This window comes from Parasteatoda tepidariorum, chromosome 6 (genome assembly GCF_043381705.1).
Source record: "Parasteatoda tepidariorum isolate YZ-2023 chromosome 6, CAS_Ptep_4.0, whole genome shotgun sequence".
Lineage (NCBI taxonomy): Eukaryota > Metazoa > Arthropoda > Arachnida > Araneae > Theridiidae > Parasteatoda > Parasteatoda tepidariorum.
Genome location: NC_092209.1, coordinates 7423163 through 7435234, shown reverse-complemented (window position 1 = coordinate 7435234; position 12072 = coordinate 7423163). Strand labels below are relative to the sequence as shown.

At 31.7% G+C, this 12072-nt stretch overlaps 1 protein-coding gene and 1 long non-coding RNA gene across 3 annotated transcripts in view; one reads left to right on the top strand and one right to left on the bottom strand.

Annotated features, from left to right (window-relative positions):
• LOC122270104 (calcitonin receptor-like) overlaps positions 1-12072 on the top strand; it is a 223762-nt gene that overhangs the window by 140901 nt on the left and 70789 nt on the right. The gene's annotated exons all lie outside the window — the stretch shown is intronic.
• Positions 4651-12072, bottom strand: part of LOC107439250 (uncharacterized) — a 13019-nt gene continuing 5597 nt past the window's right edge. Inside the window, exons 2-4 of one of the 2 annotated variants that reach the window (XR_011636939.1) lie at positions 9628-9716; positions 7203-7317; positions 4651-4857 (exon numbers count right to left, since the gene is read on the bottom strand). This is a non-coding gene — a long non-coding RNA (uncharacterized lncRNA). The remainder of the gene's footprint in view (positions 4858-7202; positions 7318-9627; positions 9717-12072) is intronic. The other variant, XR_006225607.2, reaches the window with a different exon arrangement.

Genomic DNA, 12072 nt, shown 5'->3' with positions numbered 1-12072 from the left:
GGCTTATATTAAGAGCTCATGGTCTAATTGGTAATTAAGCTATAGCCGAATTATTTCAAATGTAATGTTAATTGCACGGGTGGGTGTTACATTAGGCAATTTTACATTCTGATAAATCACCAACTATGTATTTTTTCCCATGCTCCTAACTGTCCGTTGGAAACAATTCACTGACTTGCTTGTTCTTATAAATCCCACATTGATCCCTAGGGTTGTGAAATGTACTTATAATGAAAAACTTTCAAAACTCAGAAAAACTGACTTTGAACTAAAAAAACTGATTATGTCATTAAAGATATTCAGAAATGAAGTCTACTTCAATTACTCAGTAGCGATAGTATAACAATTTTTTAATATAACATTTCAGCTGTGTTCAATTTTTTATCGTTTTTACAAATGTGTGCTTTTTACATTTCATATTACTCTTATTGCTTTTATTAATATTACAAATTTTTAGTATTTTCATGATGCTTATGTTTCTCACAAAGGGAAAGTGATACGAATAAATTACATTTCTCTTTAAATTATTAGAAAGTATTTTTAAATTTTTGGAAACGGGAAATAATACTACAAAAAGCTTTTACGAATCCTTTTATATTATTTCTTTGTCTAAATTCTTTTTCTTAGTTCTTTACTCAAAACGAAACCCTTTCATATAATTAGTAATTGAAATCCGGCACTGAAGTTCTAAATTTAGATTACGGAATGCAATCATTATCCTAATATGTTTTTCCAGAAAGTAAATATGAAATCCCATGAGAAATTTCTCACAAAATACCCTATTGCAATTGTTATATTATCCCTTGTAACACAAGCGATGAGGACAGCTCGAAAGATTTACTCTCTTTTTATCCCTGACGTATAAAACAATGCACGTTGTTCTCAATTATATTCTGATGCTCTGTCTGCTTTTAAAAATGATTAAATAAAAGACTTCTAATTTTTAACCTTAATATTTATAGTTATTTCTAGCTATTAGACAGACTGCTATATATAAAATAATAATTAAACTCCTGAAAAAAAATATGTTAAATATTTTAATTATTCCACACGTTGTACCCGTTACGCAGAGCGTAGTTCACTAGTTCAGAGAGGGAACCTTCGAATCGACATCCTGCTACTTTGAAAACAAAAGATTCTTTTAATTGCATTTAATTCCAGAATTTTTTTTTCGTCTTACAAAGCATGTGATGATGAAAGATATAAGACTTGCCCTAATAACATATAACTAAAAATAACTTGTAAATTTAAAAATGCACTATTTATCAAACTTCACTGCGAGATAAAAACGAAATGAAATCTTATTTTGAATTTTAATTAAAATAAAATTTCCTTTCGATATTTTAAATTTATTTAACCTTACGACTGTCATGCTGGCAGCATGTTTTTTTCACTGTATAGAAAAATGAGTTAAGCTTTTTTAATCAGATAGGTGTAAGAAATACTTCTCTCAGATATGCTTAACATTATTTTAACACATTACAATGCGGTCTTGTAAGGTTGAAGAACAAAGAGTTAAGGAAGGTCATCGCTGGGATGCCACCATAATCTTTATAAATTTCCTAGCTTTCAAAATTTGTTAAACTTATTTTTTTAATCATTCTTAATCGAATTTTAATTAAATTGAACCAATTACTTAATTTTTATTACATTTTATAAAAAGCTAATATGAAATATTTCATTCTTTTCATAACAATCACTGCACCGTCTATTTTTTTTTTATTTCAATACAAATGAAAAACTCATTTATTCACTGTCGAATCGAAAAAAGAAATCTATTTGAAACTCTTTATTTCTCTTACCCCCAAAAATGCTTCAGTTACACTAATTCCCACAGTCTTTTTGGCGATCGACTTCCGCCATATCATTTTCAAATATAATATTGATTAAGGGGATTGTCTTTATTTTTGGTTATGCTATCTTTCGATAAATCGCCAACTATGGATCTCTTCTCATGCCCCTAACTGTCCGTTGGGAACAATTCACTGACTTCGAATTTCGAATTCTTTACTAATGAACTGGGGAGCTTCGGTCTGTTTGTCTGAACCGCTGAATTTATTTCTTTACTGAAATTCTGGATAAGGCAACAAGAATGATTCTCTTGATCCTTATAAGGGACTTTATTTATTTATTTTATAATTTTGACATGTCGCCATGTTCATTATAATAAGATTTACAGAATAAATCAATTTTTCCAAGACGATTTTATTTATTCTTCGGGGATAAATATTCCTCCATCATATCTAAATTAGAATGTATCTCACCCTGTCAACAATTATACTTAAACTCCACAAAAAGAACTACATCCACTATTGAAAAAAATTTGAACAAGTCAGTAAGATACTTTCAGGATGACGGTGGGATTCAAACCTGCTACTTTATTCCTGTAGAGCAGGGATGGGCAAACTTTTTTGGTCGAGGGGCCAAAAATCAAGAAAAAAAAATGTTTGGTGGGCCAAGTAAAAACTTCAAAATTTAAGAAAAAAAGGTGATATACAAGTTTTAATTTAAATATTTAGTGAGATGAAGGAAATTGCGATTTCATTTTTAAAAGTTCCTTACATTAAGGTTGGAAGTGAGATGTGCTTATTTTAAGGAACAAGGCTAAATACTTTGCTGTTAGTCTACTTCTGAAATGATTTTTTCTAAGGTTCATAGTTGAAAACTCTTGCTCACATATATAAGATTAAGCAAACATGCACTGATTTTCTGAGCATGAAATATTAAATTTCGGAAACTAGCTTTTGGTAATGATTTGTAAAACTTTGGAATATTTAGAAACGACTGCTTCAAATGATTGTTAGATTGTCCGCTCTTAGGAGGGTAAAATGCACAGTCTGCCAAATGTGAAGTGCAATTTACCTATATTAGATTCCATAAGTCAGCTCCTCGAGAGAGACAAGCGCTAGTTGGAGCCAATCTATGGCTATTCTATAAAGAACTTCTGCTTTCAACATTTTACCAATTGTAGCTGTCTGAGGTAACTATTTCCATCAATTTATGTTTTGTAGAACAAAAATAGAGAAAGCAAAAACTTAATCAGTACTTTGTTGAAAAAGGAAAAACAGAAATAATTTTAAACATAGTCGACAAGAAAATGGATGTATGTATATTGTTTATATTTGCCACTGATCAGCAAATAAAAATTCTATCCGCGGGCCGGATAAAATCTTCCAGAGGGCCACAGTTGGCCCGCGGGCCGTAGTTTGGCCATCCCTGCTGTAGAGAGAGGGTGGCGGAACAGTGGAAATGTCCGACCATAGTTTGACCGCAATTCCTCAATTTACGAACTTTTGTGCTCTAATTCATGGACAAATCATACGCTTATTTAAGGTTGCAGAACGGATAGTACACAAAATAGAGAAGGACATCACAAACATACATCCAGGTGTCACTGTGGGATTCGAGCCCACTACCTTCATACTATCCAAGTCAAAATTCTTGATGATCGCATGAAGAAAAAAAATGGATGGTTTCAGTGCGACTCATGATGGTTCAACATTATTTGATGGTTACTATCATCCAACCTTTTCCATTATACGTTCATCATTAGCCGTCCATAGTTTTTGATATGCCCTCAAACTTCCATCATTCCATGATGGAAAATGTCACTTTAATATTATGATGGTTAACCATCAAGAGAAGTTTGATTCGCATGGACCAACAATCCATAATAGTTTCATCTATACATTTCCATGATTGTTTAAAAGGAATTTTTATTGATTCTCAGGAATATAGCATCAAAACAAGTTGGTTTTTTTTAATATTAGCCATCATAAATCCGTCAGAATTCCTATATTGGAGTGATGATGGTTCGTGATTGTTCCAACATTTGATTTCTTGGAGACTATGATGGAAATTTCTGATGTTTCCACATGAACAAACCATCAAAACAAGTTGCTATTCTTAGGTTGAACCATCATAAATCAGTCCGAATTCATACATTAGGGTGATGGTTACTTACGTTGTTTACCATCAAAAACCATAATGGTTCATGATGGAGTTATTGATGGTTACCATCAGGATTATATTGGTCCATCAAAAGAAAGGCATTAAAAATTTTGACTTGGGTACAGAGTGTTCAAGGGATCTGTGAAGCCATCTCAATTTATTGTACAGAATACCTACAAAATTATTTATGTTTTTACTAATAACAAATGAGTTGTTGAAAAACAGATTAGAAACAAAATAGTTTATTACATCTTTTCAAACTTTTGTATAATCGCAGAAATTTCGGGAACCTAGTCTGTCGTATGCAATGTTTTAAAGGTAGGTATTTCATTTATGTTGCTCTAGAGCTGCCAATGAGCTATTGGCGACGTTCTGAGAAGCAACTCTGAGGATGATCAGAAAATATACCATCGCAATTTTGATCCTCTGGAGAAGAGATGACTCCCCTGCTTGGTAGCCCGATGACCTACGCGCGAAGTCGAGCACTTTACGGTAGTACAGTTTAGCGAGAACTGATACCGCATACCCTGGGTCCCTGCGCAGGCTGATCAGAGTGGTAACCCACCCGCTTACTGACCGCTGCCAGTGATGTTAGACTTCGGTGTTCCACTGGAAACAGTGTCCTCACGATCAGTCCACTGCAGGACTGTACCACCTGAAAGGACCACATAAGTTACAATTGTATAAGAAAGACAAATATTTGTTTTAAAATTCAAAGTTTATTTCACAATGATTTTCATGCTGCGTACTATTAGCAGTTTTGGTGTCCTTGTTTAGATTTTGTTTGCCTAATTCCCTCTGTGTTGGCACACCAGCAGAACAGAATTCCATCCTTGTTTGGTCTGCACTGCTCTTTAGCATAATCACCATTTGGCGCGCATCTTGGCATGAAAGCGCTTTTGTCACCTGTCAATAAGAATGTGAAGTTAGAAAAGCATTGATCCTATCCGGTAGTAAATATCGATGTTTTGTTGTTAAAGCTACAGATTTTTGAAAGTAAAAATTATTCAAGTACAGTTAGCAAAAAAAGAAAAATATTAACACCATGAATAATTTTTGATTTAATGATTGGATATTCAAGTATTAAAACTCAATCTAAATAGTCTTAGGGCCTAACTTTAAATATGTTAATTAACAGGAACTTAATGGCCGAGATAGCCTGGTTATCAGGGCGCTGGACTCACGTTCGTTTGGACGGAATTTTAAATCCAGCCGGTCGAAGACTCCCTATCTATTAAATGCACGCTAAATCTGTCAGGTTACTAAGTCCTCCAAGTTTCTGTAACAAAGCGATACCTCTGAGGGTTCTGAATTGGAAATGGATCGCTCTCAGGTTCGGGTGGATGTATGAATAGGTTCCCCTTACAAACGGGTGTGGCAAAAGTCAAATTCTTGGCCATAGATAGTGCCAGTGGAAACAGGAACAATCGCACCCCCTTTGCCTTAATTACCAACTACAACAACAACAACTGAAACAAATTATGCGTTAAGTTACGAAATGAGACACAAAAATTTACTTTCTCAGAATAAACATACCTTTTTTCGACAAATTCGAATTAAGGGAAGCCGCAATCTGGAAAATATGGTTCTTATAATTTAGGAGAGTAGATGAAAGTTTGAACCCCTTAATGTTAATTTTTCTTCCACGTATTTCACATATTAATTGAAAACCTTTATTTATAAAACTTTTATTTATGTTTATTTATGGAAAGTATGTTTCGTGTTTGATTTTGTAACTTAAAACATCGTCTACACTAATTTTATTTTATAACCGTCGTTGAACAGTCGACTCAATTCTGTTTTTACGATTACCCATGGTCAACTCCTTAACCTTGTCATTTTGAACCCAATCCAGAAGACAAGGGAACTCCAGGATCAAGCATTGGGCGAAATATACCTTCGTGGAGAATTTTTTGAGGGAACTAACCGGCATTTTCGTTACATGGAGAGGAAAACAACGAAAACCAACTGAGCCACCAAAGCTCCGTCTATATCCGTATATTTGATGTCACCTCCTTAAACTATTAAAATTGAGTCCTAGAACGTGAAGATCCAATTGTCAGATAAAAAGTTATTGAGGGCCCGTTACTTTTATATACAATACCCGTTACTTTTATTTTTAAAATCCTGATAACAAATATCAAATGCACCAAAATGACGTTACTTTCCAGTCCCTAATATTTTCTCGTATTCAGAAAGATTCAATCTTTACATAAATGAAGAGTTGAATTCTGGATAAGTTTTATTTGAGTAAATTTGAATACATTAATTTTAAACAAAGATGTTTGCACAATGAAAGAGAAAAAGAAAAGGATTGTTTTTACAAAAGAGTGAAAAACCTTTGAATACCAAAATTTATTGCTATTATAACATACATGCAGAACTATTTCTTTTCTGGGGTAAATTAAATAGTGATGAATAGTTCTTGATCAAAAATAGTTAATGTTTACTTTACTTTTTAAGATATCTACGAATGATTTCACTGCCAGATTCTTTTTTTCCCCTTTTAGTACTTCTACTTTTTTTCTCTTTATACTTGATCTTACCTGATTCGGGTGTGGAGATTCCGATACCCGAATGATTTTCTGATTCTCCGTTAGGCTATAGATTAAAAAAATCTATAGCCTAACGGAGGATCCGAAAATGATATTCTAAGATAATGAAAATGATAAGCTAAACTATAAATATCAAAAAAATGATATTTATAGTTTATTTCTGTTTGAATGTGCAAGAGTATATAGAACGTATAAGTTTACATGCATGCATAATACACTCGTCTGCTCCTTTGAAAATAATACTTAAGGCAAAAAAACATGAATGCATCGTATCATAAAATGAAATGATTGATCGCCTTCTTCCTACCACTCCTTACGTGGCAGATAAGTGAGGGCATTAAGTATTCACTCGAGAGAATAGGAAAGCTGAAAATGGAAAATCATTCGGACATTAAACGTCATTTCATGTGACGACAAAGCCTTCGGACAACAGTCATAAGAAAATTTTCATTTAAGCATTATAACTGAAAATGATGCCTATATTATGCAACTTAAAAATTAAAACTACTTTTTCGAATTATAATTTTTAGGCAATAAATACCTTCATATGTTACCTAATGATAAAGCCATTAAAAGATTGATTTAGAAAAACTGGTTTATGTTTACAAAACGCAAGCATCCATTTCAAATATTTTGTTTATCTCAAAAGTATATATATATATATATATATATATATATTTCTTTTAAATCACTTACCCGATTGTCTAACCATTTGTTGTTGAATTCTGCATGCTGATGGCTGACCAGCAAAAGCGACAGCAAAGACGCTGAGAACAAGTAAAATGATAAAAGTCTTCATCTTCTCTTTCCTCTATCATGAAACAAAAGAAAGTAGTTAATAATTTGATAGCAAATGATAGGATTTTTTTTCTCTATATTACGAGGATCTCTCACCTGCTCGCCAACTTTAACAATTGTTACAATTATTTTCTTTTTGTTTCCTGACGATGTTACTTCAAAATTAAAAAAAATATTCAATTGGATGCATGTGACGTCACGCATGCGTGTTGAAACTGATTGGTTGTCATTTGTTTATGCCATAATTCAGCAGCCATTCAAAATCGTCACCCAGACATGACGTCGCTTTCAGGAATCTGGTCAAAAAATTAATTCAGCTTTATAATATACCTAGACTAAAAGCTGTTATTTTAACACACAACCAACTTAACTGGTTTGTTGACAGACAGTTGCTGATAGATAACCAGCTGATTGCAGCGGTCTTCTTCATCTCGAGTTGCAAGTGTTTGTTTTCAAAACATAGTTTAAAAGTTAATTAATGTCCAGCATTTCTATATGTTTTGAATTTATAAATGAAATACATTTTTAGGGCATCTTAGTTTACATTTTTTTTTGTTGTGAATCGATAAGAAATGGATGATAAAAAAGGGAAAAGAGGAAGAAAATCAAAAATTAAATAGAACTGATGGAATAAAAGCAAAAAGAAGTATGAAGATCGCTATTTTTAAAATTAAATGAACATGTTAAATGAGCAAACCATTATTTATGAACAATTTAAACTTACTCGAAATTTCGTGAGATTTTTAGAGCTAATAGATTGAACGATATGATTACAATATAGCAGAATAATAAATTTTTCACACTAATCCGAAATTCTCGAGATTTCTCTCAGATGTAGTTCAGAATGCATAAATCATTCATCGAAAAAATCATTTGAAATTATCTGAAATTTGTAAGATTTTTTTTAGAAGCATTACATTGAAAGACTGCAAAAAAATAAATCATTCGGGAGTTTGTTTAGGTCATGCTGATCAAAAGATTGCAAAAAATTGGATTGATCCAAAATGTGCTAGTTTTTTTATTCATGCAGTTGGTACAAGAATATGATTGCATAATAGCAACAACAAAAAATTTCGCGGATCCGAAAGTCTTGACATTTTAATCTAGTTCATAGGAATATTGTATAGTAAAAAAATAATTCACACTAATCCGAAATTTATGAGATTCTTTTTATATCTATTTAATTGAAAGATACGATTGTACATTGAAAAAATAAAATTCTCTGATCCAAAATCATTCATAAAAAAGCAACGATTAAATGTTTTAAAGAATGGGATATTAGCAGATTTATTTGTTAAAAAAACAGACTATTAGTAAATATGTAAAACATTTAATAAACAAAACAAAAAAAGGAAAAAATGAGGAAACGATTGAAGTTAAAAGAAAAAGGGGGGAAATAAAGAATTAAAGAAAATGGGGAAGAATTGAAGAAATGATTAAAATTATAGAAAGTATGAAGAAAAAGAATCGAAAAAAAAACAGATGAAATAAAAAAAATGGAAGAAAATGTAGAAACGATTGAAATTAAAGAAAATGGGAAAGAATTGAAAAAATGATTGAAATTAAAGGAAATATGAAAGAAGGGGAAAAAAGTTGAAATTTTTAAAAAAAAAGGAAAAATTTTGAAACGATTGAAATTAAAACAAATAGAGAAAAAATAGAAAAATGATTAAAATTACAAGAAATGAAAAGAAAAAAGGAAATAAAGGATAAAAATTTACGAAAATGAAAAAAAAAATGATTGAAAATAACGACTAAAAATAATAATTAATGTATAACATTATGATAAGTCATTTTTGATTTTACATCAAAAAGTTTCTCTTCATTATTTCCAGATAGGTAGCTTACGGTTCTATAAAGAACAACACATTGCACACAAATATCATATTACCTTCATGTAAACCTTGTTATTTAAGAAAAAAACTATTTTATCTAAAAACATTGCCCTGAAGAATTTTAGATTGTGAGCCTCCAGACCCTTAAATTAAGCAATTTCAGCTTTACTTGTGAGAAAAGAGGGCGATTTTAGAAAATAAACAGATTTATATTAAATAAGAATCAACTCGGAAAGAAGAGAAAAATTACATAAATTTTGATGAGAATTTATCTATTATTATTTTATGTAAAAGATTAAAAATGTGAAAAAAACATGTTTTAATAACTTTAATCTGTACAAAAAGAAACTCTCTAATATTTAAAAATAAGGAACAAGAAGAGGGCTTAAAGTAAATATGTTAAGTTCAGTAAATTAGAACAATAAATACGCTCAAGATATGTCAGATAAGCAAAATATTGTTAAAAGAATATTTCGTTTGAAACCTACCTTTGTTAGACGAACAGAATAACTGACAAACAAATCTTGTGGTGAACAATATCTTCTCGGCTTGTGATTTTATACCATTTCTTACACTTCTAAAACAAACATTAATTCATTTCATAATCATTTTATCTGTTACAATCGTAGCAGAAAAAAACAACTCCTTCAGCAGTTAAATTATTAAATCACTCTTAAAGTGTGATCATTTATTTTTCTAGCCGCACTGAATGTTTATCCATATGTCTTTGACGGCAATTGGGATTAAAAGTAATTTGTATTATGAGATCTGACATCTTTCATAAAGTTTATAAGGCTGAATATGATGTTATTGTATTTACTCACATACCCAGAATAAAACACTTTTACGCTTATTTTATTTAAGAAATGTCTGATTGAGTTTATTTTCGCATCAAATTCCATAAGTTGAAAAAACCATTACTGGATTTGTAAACTAACAGTTTAATAACCGTCGTTGAACAGCCGTCCCAATTTTGAGTTTACGCCTACCAAAGTTCAACTCCGCAGACCAGTAATTTTGAACCCAATCTAGAAGACAAGGGAATTGCTGGATCAATTATTGAGAAAAATCCACGGACCTTTTGATGATCTCACCCGCATTTGCATAACATGAAGAGGAAAACCCCGAAAACCTCCCACGGCTAGCCTGACGACAACTGGAATTGTATATTTGTTTAAAAAATTTCGACATAGCGATTTTTCGACATAACAAGTTCAGAGCTAAATATATTCTAAACAATGGAAAAGTAAATTCTAAAATAGTACTCTAAAAAATAGAGTCATTGAACGTAGGAATAACTACTTATAATTCTGTATGTAATGTTAGATGACTATAAATATAAATACGGCAATGATATTTTTTTTAAAGTAAGACAGAAATAATTATGCATTAAATAGAAAAGAATTGGTTTACAATAAACACTTACATTTTGATTTTTCCGAATTTTTTTCAAATTTTTAAATGTCTAATATTCTCTATCAGCGAAATAACTTGGACCATCGCTGGACCATTAAGCATAAATCTTGAATAAACACAGGTTCAAAGGACTGTTATTTTTCCGATATTGGCCCTATATTGAATTGCACAATTCATGCGATAATTCACAGCAACTTTACAACCAATACTGGCACTATATAAAATTGTCAGAATAACTTCATATTTTATATTCATTATTCAGCCAATAAAAGACCTACTTTCGCCAATTATATTCCTTTCTAGGAGCAAATATTTCATACTTTATTTTATAACCGTCGTTGAGCAACCGACCTAATTCTTGGGTCTACAATCACCAATGTTCAACTCCGCTGCTTTGTCATTTTGAACCCAATCCAGAAGACAGGGAAATTCCTGGATCAAGTAGAGGGAGAAATTTGTCTTCGTGGAGGACGTTTAGACGAAACCAACTCGCATTTGCATTACATAGAGAGGAAAACAACGAAAACTTCCCATGTTTACCCTGATGGCAAGGGGACCCAAACTCATGATCCATCTACCACTGAGGATATTTTTATGTCAGAACTGTGGTTGGTGCGAGCTGGATGTGGAGTTCGTTTCGACAGGCCATCGCTGGGATTCGAATCCGGTTCACCTCATTGGAAGGCAGACGTTCTATCCCCTGAGCTACCACTGCTCTATGAGCAATATTTTAAAAAAATGAAGGCATCTCAATATTGGCTCCTCTGTGCTTGTTCTTATAAGACCCATATTGATCTCAACTGGGGCCAAGATGAAATTACTGCTTGGGTTGTGAAACGCACTTATAATGAAAAACTGACTTTGAACTAAAAAACTGATTATGTCATTAAAGATATTCAGAAATGAAGTCTACTTCAATTAAGCAGAAGGGATAGTATTTTATATAAGCTCCTCTAGCTTAACAATTCAATTGTGTTCAATTTTTTTTAATCATTTTTAGAAATTTGTGTTTTTTAAATTCCATATTACTCTCGTTGCTTTTTTTTAATATTACAAGTTTTTAGAATTTTCATGATACTTATGTTTCTCGCAAAGGGAAAGTGATACAAATAAATTACATTTCTTTTTAAATAATTGGAAAGTATTTTTAAATTTTTGGGAAACGGAAAGAATACTATAAAAATCTTTTGCAAATCTTTTTATATTATTTCTTTGTCTAAATAATATTTCTTAGCTCTTTATTCAGAACGAAACCCTCTCACATAATTAGTAACTGAAAGCCGGCACAACAGCTCTAAATGTAGATTACGGAATGCAATAATTATCCCAATAAGTTTTTCCAGAAAGGAAATATGAAATCCCATGAGAAACTTTCTCCCAAAATACCCTATAGTAATTGTCATATTATTCCTTGTAACATATGCGATGAGGAATGCTTGAAAGATTTCCTCTTTTTAAATCCCGAACATATAAAACGATGCACGCTGTTCTTAATTATAGTCCGTAGCAGAAAAAAA